The following is a 13258-nucleotide window of genomic DNA, read 5'->3' as shown; positions in this document are numbered from 1 at the left end:
GGTGTTGCTAGGTGGTTGCTAGGGTATTCTTGGTGGTTGCTAGGCGGTTGCTAGGGTGTTCTGGGTGGTTGCTAGGTGGTTGCTAGGGTGTTCTGGGTGGTTGCTATGGTGTTGCTAGGCAGTTGCTAGGGTATTCTGGGTGGTTGCTAGGCGGTTGCTTGGGTGTTCTTGGTGGTTGCTAGGCGGTTGCTAGGGTGTTCTGGGTGGTTGCTATGGTGTTGCTAGGCGGTTGCTAAGGTATTCTGGGTGGTTGCTAGGGTGTTCTGGGTTGTTGCTATGGTGTTGCTAGGCAGTTGCTAGGGTATTCTGGGTGGTTGCTAGGGTGTTCTGGGTGGTTGTTATGGTGTTGCTAGGCGGTTACTAAGGTATTCTGGGTGGTTGCTATGGTGTTACTAGGTGGTTGGTAGTTGTTACAGATGGTTACTATGGAGTTTTTATAGAGTTCTTAGCATGATCTTGGCATGATTTAGCACTTAACTAATTGCTATTAGCATGTAGCTATTCACTGCTAGCATGTGTAGCATGTTGGAAGTGCTGTTTGCTAGCATGAGTCAAAAGAGCCAAACCTCATCTCTATACGAAGTTCTGATGCAGAGATATAGGTCTTGTAAAACGGTTGCTAGGGTACTCAAGTTTGGTTGCTATGGAGTTGCTTGGGAGCTGGGAGCTTTAAACTTAAGAAGTTTAAAGTGGTTTGAAGTTTAAAGTAGTTTACGAGTTTTTGAGTTTTGCGTTTATAAGTTTAAATGAGTTTAGAGTTTGTTTAAATGAGTTTAGAGTGTGTGTGTGTGTGTTTACACACACACACACACACACACTCAGAGTTTATGAGTTTAGAGTTTATAAGTGTACAAGTTTTTGAGTTTAGTTTATAAGTTTAAATGAGTTTACAGTTTATAAGTTTAAATGAGTTTACAGTTTATAAGTTTAAATGAGTTAAAGCTTAAGTTTGAAGTTTAAAGTAGTTTAAAGTTTATATTAGTTTGAAGTTTAATTTAGTTTGAAGTTTAAAGTAGTTTAAAGTTTAAAATAGTTTGAAGTAGATAGATAGATGAGTTTATTAGTTTAATTGAGTCTCAATGGCTTATATTGTATATAGAACGGCAGTTTGAATAAGTCTTCAAGGTGTTTAGATTTAAATTTTTGTCGGTTGGTCAGTTTGAATCTAGATTTGAATTTTTTAGAACTCCCCAATGCAAGTCAATGGGAGTTTTTCCGAGTTTTGATCGGCATTTTTAGGAAAACTGTAAGTCCGATCAGTCTGAAAAGATAAAGCAACTCGAGTCAGAATAGTCTGAAGGTCTGAGCCGAGTTTGGAGTATGTAGAGTTAAAGCTCTAGGAGGAGATAGGGGATAAATTTTTAGTAAGAAGAATAATAATAACTAGATGCGAAAGTTCGTCGAGACAAACTTTAAGTTGGCTTGAGAAAGTTTGGACCAGAAAGTTTTTTGCTAGGCGGTTGCTAGGGTATTCTGAGTGGTTGCCAGGCAGTTGCTAGGATATTTCTGGTGGTTGCTAGGGTCTTTTGGGTGGTTGCTAGGCAGTTGCTAGGGTATTTTGGGTGGTTGCTAGGGTGTTCTGGGTGGTTGCTAGGCGGTTGCTAGGGTGTTCTGGGTGGTTGCTAGGCGGTTGCTAGGATATTTTGAGTGGTTGCTAGGGTCTTTTGGGTGGTTGATAGGCGGTTGCTAGGGTATTTTAGGTGGTTGCTAGGGTATTTTAGGTGGTTGCTAGGGTATTCTGGGTGGTTGCTAGGCGGTTGCTAGGGTATTTTGGGTGGTTGCTTGGGTCTTTTGGGTAGTTGCTAGGCGGTTTCTAAGATATTTTCGGTGGTTGCTAGGGTGTTCTGGGTGGTTGCTAGGCGGTTGCTAGGGTATTTTGGGTGGTTGCTAGGGTGTTCTGGGTGGTTGCTAGGTGGTTGCTAGGGTGTTCTGGGTGGTTACTAGGGTGTTCTGGGTGGTTGCTAGGCGGTTGCTAGGATATTTTGGATGGTTGCTAGGCGGTTGCTAGGCGGTTGCTAGGGTATTTTGGGTGGTTGCTAGGCGGTTGCTAGGGTATTTTGGGTGGTTGCTAGGGTGTTCTGGGTGGTTGCTAGGCGGTTGCTAGGTCTTCTGGGTGGTTACTATGGTGTTGCTAGGCGGTTGCTAGGGTATTCTGCGTGGTTGCTAGGCGGTTGCTAGGGTGTTCTGGGTGGTTGCTATGCTGTTGCTAGGTGGTTGCTAGGGTGTTCTGGGTGGTTGCTATAGTGTTGCTGGGCGGTTGCTAAGGTATTCTGGCTGGTTGCTAGGCGGTTGCTAGGGTGTTCTGGGTGGTTGCTATGGTGTTGATAGGCGGTTGCTAGGGTGTTCTGGGTGGTTGCTATGGTGTTGCTAGGCGGTTGCTAAGGTATTCTGGGTGGTTGCTAGGCGGTTGCTAGGGTGTTCTGGGTGGTTGCTATGGTGTTGCTAGGCGGTTGCTAAGGTATTCTGGGTGGTTGCTAGGCGGTTGCTAGGGTGTTCTGGGTGGTTGCTATGGTGTTGCTAGGCGGTTGCTAGGGTGTTCTGGGTTGTTGCTAGGCAGTTGCTAGGTGTTCTGGGTGGTTGCTAGGCAGTTGCTAGGGTGTTCTGGCTGTTTGCTAGGTGTTCTGGGTGGTTGCTAGGCAGTTGCTAGGTGTTCTGGGGGGTTGCTAGGCAGTTGCTAGGGTGTTCTGGGTGGTTGCTAGGGTATATTTGGTGGTTACTAGAGCATTTCTAGATGTTGCTAGGGTGTTCAAGATGGTTGCTAAGGTATTTTTGGTAGTTGCTATGGTGTTACTAGGTGGTTGGTAGTTGTCAAAGATGGTTACTATGGAGTTTTTATAGAGTTCTTAAAATCTTTAATAACGAGTGCCTTCAGTACGGCACTCGGCCTGCGGCCTCGTGCCTATGGCCGAATAGGCACAAGCATGGAGCAATATCGCAAGGCCACGAGTGTAATATTGCGTTAAAAAATACAAAAAAATGTAAAAAAAAAATTTTTTTGGTTTAGGGTGGTTGCTAGGGAGCTCTTAGTGGTTGCTAGGGTGCTGAAACTGGTTGCTATGGTGTGGCTATGAAGATTTTAGGCCATTACTTATTGGTTGCTTGATAATATAAATCCTCTGAGGGAGAGAGAGAGGGAGAGACGCAGGGCTGTCAGGCCCTTTGGAGTCTGTGTGTGTGAAAACGGCAGTTTGGATTCAAATGTTTTTAGAACTCCCCAATGTAAGTCAATGGGAGTTTTTCCGAGTTTTGATCGTCATTTTTAGGAAAACCGTAAGTCCGATCAGTCTGAAAAGATATAGCAACTAACTTCAGATCAGTTTGAGTGTCTGAGCCGAGTTTGGAGTATGTAGAGTTAAAGCTCTAGGACGAGTTTGAGTCAACAGTTTTTAACAGAAGAATAATAATAATAATAAGTTTAAATAGGATTTCAATATGTTGGCTCTCTCAAGCCAACTTAACTAGATGCGAAAGTTCGTCGAGACAAACTTTAAGTTGGCTTGAGAAAGTTTGGACCAGAAAGTTTTTTGGTAGGCGGTTGCTAGGGTATTCTGAGTGGTTGCTAGGCGGTTGCTAGGATATTTCTGGTGGTTGCTAGGGTCTTTTGGGTGGTTGCTAGGCGGTTGCTAGGGTGTTTTGGGTGGTTGCTAGGGTGTTCTGGGTGGTTGCTAGGCGGTTGCTAGGGTGTTCTGGGTGGTTGCTAGGCGGTTGCTAGGATATTTTGGGTGGTTGCTAGGGTCTTTTGGGTGGTTTATAGGCGGTTGCTAGGGTATTTTAGGTGGTTGCTAGGGTATTTTAGGTGGTTGCTAGGGTATTCTGGGTGGTTGCTAGGCGGTTGCTAGGGTATTTTGGGTGGTTGCTAGGGTCTTTTGGGTAGTTGCTAGGCGGTTTCTAAGATATTTTCGGTGGTTGCTAGGGTCTTTTGGGTGGTTGCTAGGCGGTTGCTAGGGTATTTTGGGTGGTTGCTAGGGTGTTCTGGGTGGTTGCTAGGCGGTTGCTAGGGTATTCTGGGTGGTTACTAGGGTGTTCTGGGTGGTTGCTAGGCGGTTGCTAGGATATTTTGGGTGGTTGCTAGGGTCTTTTGGGTGGTTGATAGGCGGTTGCTAGGGTATTTTAGGTGGTTGCTAGGGTATTTTAGGTGGTTGATAGGGTATTCTGGGTGGTTGCTAGGCGGTTGCTAGGGCATTTTGGGTGGTTGCTAGGGTCTTTTGGGTAGTTGCTAGGCGGTTTCTAAGATATTTTCGGTGGTTGCTAGGGTCTTTTGGGTGGTTGCTAGGCGGTTGCTAGGGTATTTTGGGTGGTTGCTAGGGTGTTCTGGGTGGTTGCTAGGCGGTTGTAGGGTGTTCTGGGTGGTTGCTAGGCGGTTGCTAGGATATTTTGGGTGGTTGCTAGGGTGTTCTGGGTGGTTGTTAGGCAGTTGCTAGGGTGTTCTGAGTGGTTGCTATGGTGTTGCTAGGCGGTTGCTAAGGTATTCTGGGTGGTTGCTAGGCGGTTGCTAGGGTGTTCTGGGTGGTTGCTATGGTGTTGCTAGGCGGTTGCTAGGGTATTTTGGGTGGTTGCTAGGCGGTTGCTAGGGTGTTCTGGGTGGTTGCTATGGTGTTGCTAGGCGGTTGCTAAGGTATTCTGGGTGGTTGCTAGGCGGTTGCTAGGGTGTTCTGGCAGGTTGCTATGGTGTTGCTAGGCGGTTGCTAGGGTGTTCTGGGTTGTTGCTAGGCAGTTGCTAGGTGTTCTGGGTGGTTGCTAGGCAGTTGCTAGGTGTTCTGGGGGGTTGCTAGGCAGTTGCTAGGGTGTTCTGGGTGGTTGCTAGGGTATATTTGGTGGTTACTAGAGCATTTCTAGATGTTGCTAGGGTGTTCAAGATGGTTGCTAAGGTATTTTTGGTAGTTGCTATGGTGTTACTAGGTGGTTGGTAGTTGTCAAAGATGGTTACTATGGAGTTTTTATAGAGTTCTTAAAATCTTTAATAACGAGTGCCTTCAGTACGGCACTCGGCCTGCGGCCTCGTGCCTATGGCCGAATAGGCACAAGCATGGAGCAATATCGCAAGGCCACGAGTGTAATATTGCGTTAAAAAATACCAAAAAATGTAAAAAAAAAATTTTTTTGGTTTAGGGTGGTTGCTAGGGAGCTCTTAGTGGTTGCTAGGGTGCTGAAACTGGTTGCTATGGTGTGGCTATGAAGATTTTAGGCCATTACTTATTGGTTGCTTGATAATATAAATCCTCTGAGGGAGAGAGAGAGGGAGAGACGCAGGGCTGTCAGGCCCTTTGGAGTCTGTGTGTGTGAAAACGGCAGTTTGGATTCAAATGTTTTTAGAACTCCCCAATGTAAGTCAATGGGAGTTTTTCCGAGTTTTGATCGTCATTTTTAGGAAAACCGTAAGTCCGATCAGTCTGAAAAGATATAGCAACTAACTTCAGATCAGTTTGAGTGTCTGAGCCGAGTTTGGAGTATGTAGAGTTAAAGCTCTAGGACGAGTTTGAGTCAACAGTTTTTAACAGAAGAATAATAATAATAACTAGAATGTACATTTCCTGAAGAAAATGTGAAGTGGTGCTTGCAGTGGCAAAACTCGCCACTCGGTTGCTAGGGTGTTATACATGATTGCATACGAGCCAACAACCATGTCTGTACGATGTTCTGGTGCTGAGATATGGCTTATTCATGTTGTTCTGGGTGGTTGCTATGGTGTTCTGGGTGGTTGCTATGGTGTTGCTAGGCGGTTGCTAGGGTATTCTGGGTGGTTGCTAGGCGGTTGCTAGGGTATTCTGGGTGGTTGCTAGGCGGTTGCTAGGGTGTTCTGGGTGGTTGCTATGGTGTTGCTAGGCGGTTGCTAGGGTATTCTGGGTGGTTGCTAGGACGTTGCTAGGGTATTCTGGGTGGTTGCTATGATGTTGCTAGGCGGTTGCTAGGGTATTCTGGATGGTTGCTAGGGCGTTGCTAGGCAGTTGCTAGGGTGTTCTGGGTGGTTGCTATGGTGTTGCTAGGCGGTTGCTAGGGTGTTCTGGGTGGTTGCTAGGGCGTTGCTAGGCAGTTGCTAGGGTATTCTGGGTGGTTGCTATGATGTTGCTAGGCGGTTGCTAGGGTATTCTGGATGGTTGCTAGGGCGTTGCTAGGCAGTTGCTAGGGTGTTCTGGGTGGTTGTTATGGTGTTGCTAGGCGGTTGCTAGGGTATTCTGGGTGGTTGCTATTGTGTTGCTAGGCGGTTGCTAGGGTATTATGGGTGGTTGCTAGGGTATTCTTAGTGGTTGTTAGGCAGTTGCTAGGTGGTTGCTAGGGTGTTCTGGGTGGTTGCTATGGTGTTGCTAGGCGGTTGCTAGGGTATTCTGGGTGGTTGCTAGGGCGTTGCTAGGCAGTTGCTAGGGTATTCTGGGTGGTTGCTATGGTGTTGCTAGGGTATTCTGGATGGTTGCTAGGGCGTTGCTAGGCAGTTGCTAGGGTATTCTGGGTGGTTGCTATGGTGTTGCTAGGCGGTTGCTAGGGTATTCTGGGTGGTTGCTATGGGGTTGCTAGGCAGTTGCTATGGTATTCTGGGTGGATGCTAGGGCATTGCTAGGCAGTTGCTAGGGTGTTCTATGTGGTTGCTAGGTGTTCTGGGTGGTTGCTAGGCAGTTGCTAGGTGTTCTGGGTGGTTGCTAGGCAGTTGCTAGGGTGTTCTGTGTGGTTGCTAGAGTTTTTTGGTGGTTACTAGAGCATTTCTAGACGTTGCTAGGGTGTTCAGGGTGGTTGCTAAGGTATTTTTGGTAGTTGCTATGGTGTTACTAGGTGGTTGGTAGTTGTCAAATATGGTTACTATGGAGTTTTTATAGAGTTCTTAAAATCTTTAATAACGAGTGCCTTCAGTACGGCACTCGGCCTGCGGCCTCGTGCCTATGGCCGAATAGGCACAAGCATGGAGCGATATCGCAAGGCCATGAGAGTAAAATTGCTTTAAAAAATAAAAATAAATAAAAAAAATGTTTTTTTTTTGTTTAGGGTGGTTGCTAGGGAGCTCTTAGTGGTTGCTAGGGTGCTGAAACTGGTTGCTAGGGTGTGGCTATGAAGATTTTAGGCCATTACTTATTGGCTGCTTGATAATATAAATCCTCTGAGAGAGAGAGAGAGGGAGAGACGCAGGGGTGTCAGGCCCTTTTGGAGTCTGTGTGTGTGAAAACGTCGGTTGGGATTCAAATATTTTTAGAACTCCCAATGTAAAGTCAATGGGACTTTTTTGGCCGCTTTTTCGTCCGCTGTGCGAACATCGTACACCCGATCGCTTAGAAAAGTCATAGCACACCTCTCCTCAATGAGCCGCTCGATTTGACGCCTCACTCAGGGGTCTGTGACAAACGGTGCGGGGCGAGTTTCGCGCCAAACTTTGTCCAGAATAATAAGAAGAATAATAAGTATGAGCAATAACAATAGTGATGCTTTCAAAAAAGCACCACTAACTAGAATGTACATTTCCTGAAGAAAATGTGAAGTGGTGCTTGCAGTGGCAAAACTCGCCACTCGGTTGCTAGGGTGTTGTACATGATTGCATACGAGCCAACAACCATGTCTGCATGATGTTGTGGAGCTGAAATATGGCTTCTATATGTTGCAATATGGTTGATAGGTGGCTCTAAATGGTTGCTAGGGTGTGAATACACAGTTACCATGGTGATATTTACAGACTGTTTTACAACCGAAACTAATGAGCCAACCCCCATCTCTATACAATATTCTGATGCAGAGATGTAAGTCTTGTAAAATGGTTGCTAGGGTACTCTGTTTGGTTGCTATGGAGTTGCTTGGCAGCTGCTAATGATGAAACTGCAAAGGCTTTTTGTCAGTATGAATGATATAAACCAACTCCCATCTCTATACGATGTTCTGATGCAGAGATAAACGGTTGCTAGGGTACTCTGTTTGGTTGCTAGGGAGTAGCTTGGCAGCTGCCAATCATGAAACTCCAAAGGCTGCTTGTCAGTATGAATGATATAATCCAACTCCCATGCCTCTGTGACATACAGAATGGAAGATATCCCTCTTTGAATTTTGGTTGCTAGGGTACTCTATTTGGTTGCTAGGGAGTGGCTTGGGAGCTGTCAATAATGAAACTACAAAGGCTGCTTGTCAGTATGAATGATATAATCCAACTCCCATGCCTCTGTGACATACAGAATGGAAGATATCCCTCTTTGAATTTTGGTTGCTAGGGTACTCTATTTGGTTGCTAGGGAGTGGCTTGGCAGCTGGCAATCATGAAACTCCAAAGGCTGCTTGTCAGTATGAATGAAATAATCCAACTCCCATGCCTCTGTGACATACAGAATGGAAGATATCCCTCTTTGGATTTTGGTTGCTAGGGTACTCTGTTTGGTTGCTAGGGAGTGGCTTGTCAGCTGCCAATCATTAAACTCCAAAGGCTTCTTGTCACTATGAATGATATAAACCAACTCCCATGCCTCTGTGACATTCAGAATGGAAGATATCCCTCTTTGGATTTTGGTTGCTAGGGTACTCTGTTTGGTTGCTAGGGAGTGGCTTGTCAGCTGCCAATCATGAAACTCCAAAGGTTTCTTGTCACTATGAATGATATAAACCAACTCCCATGCCTCTGCGACATTCAGAATGGAAGATATGCCTCTTTGGATTTTGGTTGCTAGGGTACTCTGTTTGGTTGCTAGGGAGTGGCTTGTCAGCTGCCAATCATTAAAGTCCAAAGGCTTCTTGTCACTATGAATGATATAAACCAACTCCCATGCCTCTGTGACATTCAGAATGGAAGATATCCCTCTTTGGATTTTGGTTGCTAGGGTACTCTGTTTGGTTGCTAGGGAGTGGCTTGTCAGCTGCCAATCATGAAACTCCAAAGGTTTCTTGTCACTATGAATGATATAAACCAACTCCCATGCCTCTGCGACATTCAGAATGGAAGATATGCCTCTTTGGATTTTGGTTGCTAGGGTACTCAGTTTGGTTGCTAGGGAGTGGCTTGTCAGCTGCCAATCATTAAAGTCCAAAGGCTTCTTGTCACTATGAATGATATAAACCAACTCCCATGCCTCTGTGACATTCAGAATGGAAGATATCCCTCTTTGGATTTTGGTTGCTAAGGTGCTCGACAATGGTTGCTAGGGAGGGGCTTGGAAGTGTTGAGGTGATTCATGATTGGCTGTTTGCTGCCCTGAGTCAACTGAGACCACCCGCATGTTTCTATGACAATTCAGTCTGGAGATATCTCTTTGAACTCTTTCAATGGAAGTCTATGGAACTTGTTGCTAAGGGGCTGTAAATGGTTGCTAGGGCGTGGCTTGATAGCTTCACAATGATCCTGAGAGACTGATTGGTCGTCTGAGTAAAATGAGCCCTCCCCCTTGTCTCTATGACACTGTGATCCAGAGCTACGTTCAATACAAAGTCCCTATGCAATTTACCATAGTAGGAAATGCATGTGTGTTTCACGGGACGTTCCTTCCCCATAGTAAGTCAATGGGGCAACTTTGGGCATCTCCTGCCCCCCAGGGGTGCAACTTTTACCCCATTGTGAGGTATGTTCTTACAGAGCCTGTCAGCCACTTCAAATGTGGCAAATCACACGTTTCTGCGAAATCCTCGCTCAGAGCTACGTGTGGTCAAAGTTCGTCGCAATGTTAAGTCAATGGGACTTTTTTGGCCGCTTTTTCGCCCCTGGGGCGAACACCGCACCCCCGATCGCTTATAAAAGTCATAGCACACCTCTCCTCAATGAGCCGGTCGATTTGACACCTCACTCAGGGGTCTGAGACAAACGGTGCGGGGCGAGTTACGCGCCAAACTTTGTCCAGAATAATAATAAAAAGAACTAGAATGTACATTTCCTGAAGAAAATGTGAAGTGGTGCTTGCAGTGGCAAAACTCGCCACTCGGTTGCTAAAGTGTGTTTAGCTAGTTTTTAGCAAGATTATAACAAAATGATCATCATGCTAGCATTATAAGCATGTGACTAACATAATGCTAGCATGTTGCTAGCATGATGCTAATATGATTAGCATGTTGTTAGCATCATGCTAGCATGTTTTTAGCAAAAGCTAACGTGAATGTAGCTAGCATGATTAGCATGTTGTTAGCATTATGCTAGCATTTTTTAACAAGATGCTAACATGAATAGCATGTTTGCTAGCATGTTTGTAGCAAGAAGCTAGCATGATTAGCATGTAGCTAGTATCATGCTAGCATTATTATCATGTTGCTAGCATCATGCTAGCATTATTAGCATCATGCTAGCATCATGTTAGCATGATTAGCATTTAGCTAGCATGATGCTAGCTTGTTTTACCACGTTGCTAGCATGGTTTACCATGATTTACCATAGTTTAATATGATTTACCACAATTTACCATAGTTTACCAGATTTACTATAGTATAGCATGATTTACCATGTTCAAGTATGATTTACTATGATTCTAGCATGATTTGCCATAGTTTACCATGATTTACCACGATTTACTATAGTTTACCATGATTTACTATAGTATACCATGATTTACCATGTTCAAGTATGATTTACTGATTCTAGCATGATTTACCATAGTTTACCATGATTTACCATAGTTTACCATGATTTACCACAATTTACTATAGTATACCATGATTTACCATGTTCAAGTATGATTTACTGATTCTAGCATGATTTACCATAGTTTACCATGATTTACCATAGTTTACCACGATTTACCACGATTTACTATAGTATACCATGATTTACCATGTTGAAGTATGATTTACTGATTCTAGCATGATTTACCATAGTTTACCATGATTTACCACGATTTACCATAGTTTACCATGATTTACTATAGTATACCATGATATACCATGTTCAAGTATGATTTACTGATTCTAGCATGATTTATCATAGTTTACCATGATTTACCATAGTTTACCATGATTTACCATAGTTTACCATGATTTACTATAGTATACCATGATTTACCATGTTCAAGTATGATTTACTATGATTCTAGCATGATTTACCATAGTTTACCATGATTTACCACGATTTACCATAGTTTACTATGATTTACTATAGTATACCATGATTTACCATGTTTTAGTATGATTTACTATGATTCTAGGATGATTTACCATAGTTTACCATGATTTAGTCAAAAGAGCCAAGTCCCATCTCTATACTATGTTTTGATGCAGAGATATACGTTTTGCTAAACGGTTGCTAGGGTACTCTGTTTGGTTGCTAGGGAGTGGCTTCTCAGCTGTCAATGATGAAATTCCAAAGGCTTCTTGTCAGTATGAATTATATAATCCAACTCCCATGCCTCTGTGACATTCAGAATGGAAGATATGCCTCTTTGGATTTTGGTTGCTAGGGTACTCTGGTTGCTATGGAGTTACTTGGCAGCTGCCAATGATGCAGTTCCAAAGGCTTCTTGTCACTATGAATGATATAAACCAACTCCCATGCCTCTGTGACATTCAGAATGGAAGATATCCCTCTTTGGATTGTGGTTGCTAAGGTGCTCGACAATGGTTGCTAGGGAGGGGCTTGGAAGTGTTGAGGTGATTCATGATTGGCTGTTTGCTGCCCCAAGTCAAATGAGACCACCCCCATGTTTCTATGACAATTCAGTCTGGAGATATCTCTTTGAACTCTTTCAATGGAAGTCTATGGAACTTGTTGCTAAGGGGCTCTAAATAGTTGCTAGGGCGTGGCTTGATAGCTTCACAATGATCCTGAGAGACTGATTGGTCGTCTGAGTAAAATGAGCCCTCCCCCTTGTCTCTATGACACTGTGATCCAGAGCTACGTTCAATACAAAGTCCCTATGCAATTTACCATAGTAGGAAAAGCATATGTGTTTCACGGGACGTTCCTTCCCCATAGTAAGTCAAAGGGGCAACTTTGGGCATCTCCTGCCCCCCAGGGGTGCAACTTTTACCCCATTGAGAGGTATGTTCTTACAGAGCCTGTCAGCCTCTTCAAATGTGGCAAATCACACGTTTCTGCGAAATCGTCGCTCAGAGTTATGACTCGTCAAAGTTTGTCGCAATGTTAAGTCTATGGGATTTTTCGGACGCTTTTTCGCCCCTGGGGCGAACACCGCACCCCCGATCGCTTATAAAAGTCATAGCACACCTCTCCTTAATGAGCCGGTCGATTTGACACCTCATTCATGGATCTGTGACAAACGGTGCGGGACGAGTTACGCGCCAAACTTTGTGTGGAATAATAAAAAGAAGAATAATAATAATAAGTATGAGCAATAACAATAGTGATGCCTTGCTTTCAGCAAGCACCACTAATAATAAGTTTAAATAGGATTTCAATATGTTGGCTTTCTCAAGCCAACTTAACTAGATGCGAAAGTTCGTCGAGACAAACTTTAAGTTGGCTTGAGAAAGTTTGGACCGGAAAGTTTTTTGCTAGGCGGTTGTTAGGATGTTATGGGTGGTCGCTATGGTGTTGCTAGGTGGTTGCTAAGGTATTCTGGGTGGTTGCTAGGCGGTTGCTAGGCGGTTGCTAGGGTATTTTGGGTGGTTGCTAGGGTGTTTTGGGTGGTTGCTAGGCGGTTGCTAGGGTCTTTTGTGTGGTTGCTAGGCGGTTGCTAGGTGGTTGCTAGGGTGTTCTGGGTGGTTGCTAGGATATTTTTGGTGGTTGCTAGGGTCTTTTAGGTGGTTGCTAGGCGGTTGCTAGGGTCTTTTGGGTGGTTGCTAGGGTCTTTTGGGTGGTTGCTAGGCGGTTGCTAGGGTGTTTTGGGTGGTTGCTAGGATATTTTGGGTGGTTGCTAGGGTCTTTTGGGTGGTTGCTAGGCGGTTGCTAGGGTATTTTGGGTGGTTGCTAGGGTTTTCTGGGTGGTTGCTAGGCAGTTGCTAGGGCGTTTTGGGTGGTTGCTAAGATATTTTGGGTGGTTGCTAGGGTCTTTTGGGTGGTTGCTAGGGTATTTTGGGTGGTTGCTAGGGTGTTCTGGGTGGTTGCTAGGCTGTTTTGGGTGGTTGCTAGGGTGGTCTGGGTGATTGCTAGGCGGTTGCTAGGCGGTTGCTAGGGTATTTTGGGTGGTTGCTAGAGTGTTCTGGGTGGTTGTTAGGCAGTTGCTACGGTGTTCTGAGTGGTTGCTATGGTGTTGCTAGGGTGTCCTAAGGTATTTTGGGTGGTTGCTAGGGTGTTCTGGGTGGTTGCTATGGTGTTGCTAGGGTGTTCTAAGGTATTTTGGGTGGTTGCTAGGGTGTTCTGGGTGGTTGCTATGGTGTAGCTAGGGTGTTCTAAGGTATTTTGGGTGGTTGCTAGGGTGTTCTGAGT

At 44.8% G+C, this 13258-nt stretch overlaps 1 protein-coding gene across 1 annotated transcript in view; it reads right to left on the bottom strand.

Moving 5' to 3' along the window:
- Positions 1–13258, bottom strand: part of LOC311066064 (E3 ubiquitin-protein ligase TRIM35-like) — a 37941-nt gene that overhangs the window by 13073 nt on the left and 11610 nt on the right. The gene's annotated exons all lie outside the window — the stretch shown is intronic.

The sequence above is a fragment of the Abramis brama genome (genome assembly GCF_963993115.1).
Source record: "Abramis brama genome assembly, chromosome: 16".
Lineage (NCBI taxonomy): Eukaryota > Metazoa > Chordata > Actinopteri > Cypriniformes > Leuciscidae > Abramis > Abramis brama.
Note: the sequence above shows the minus strand (reverse complement) of the source record. Positions and strands in the feature narration are given on the sequence as shown.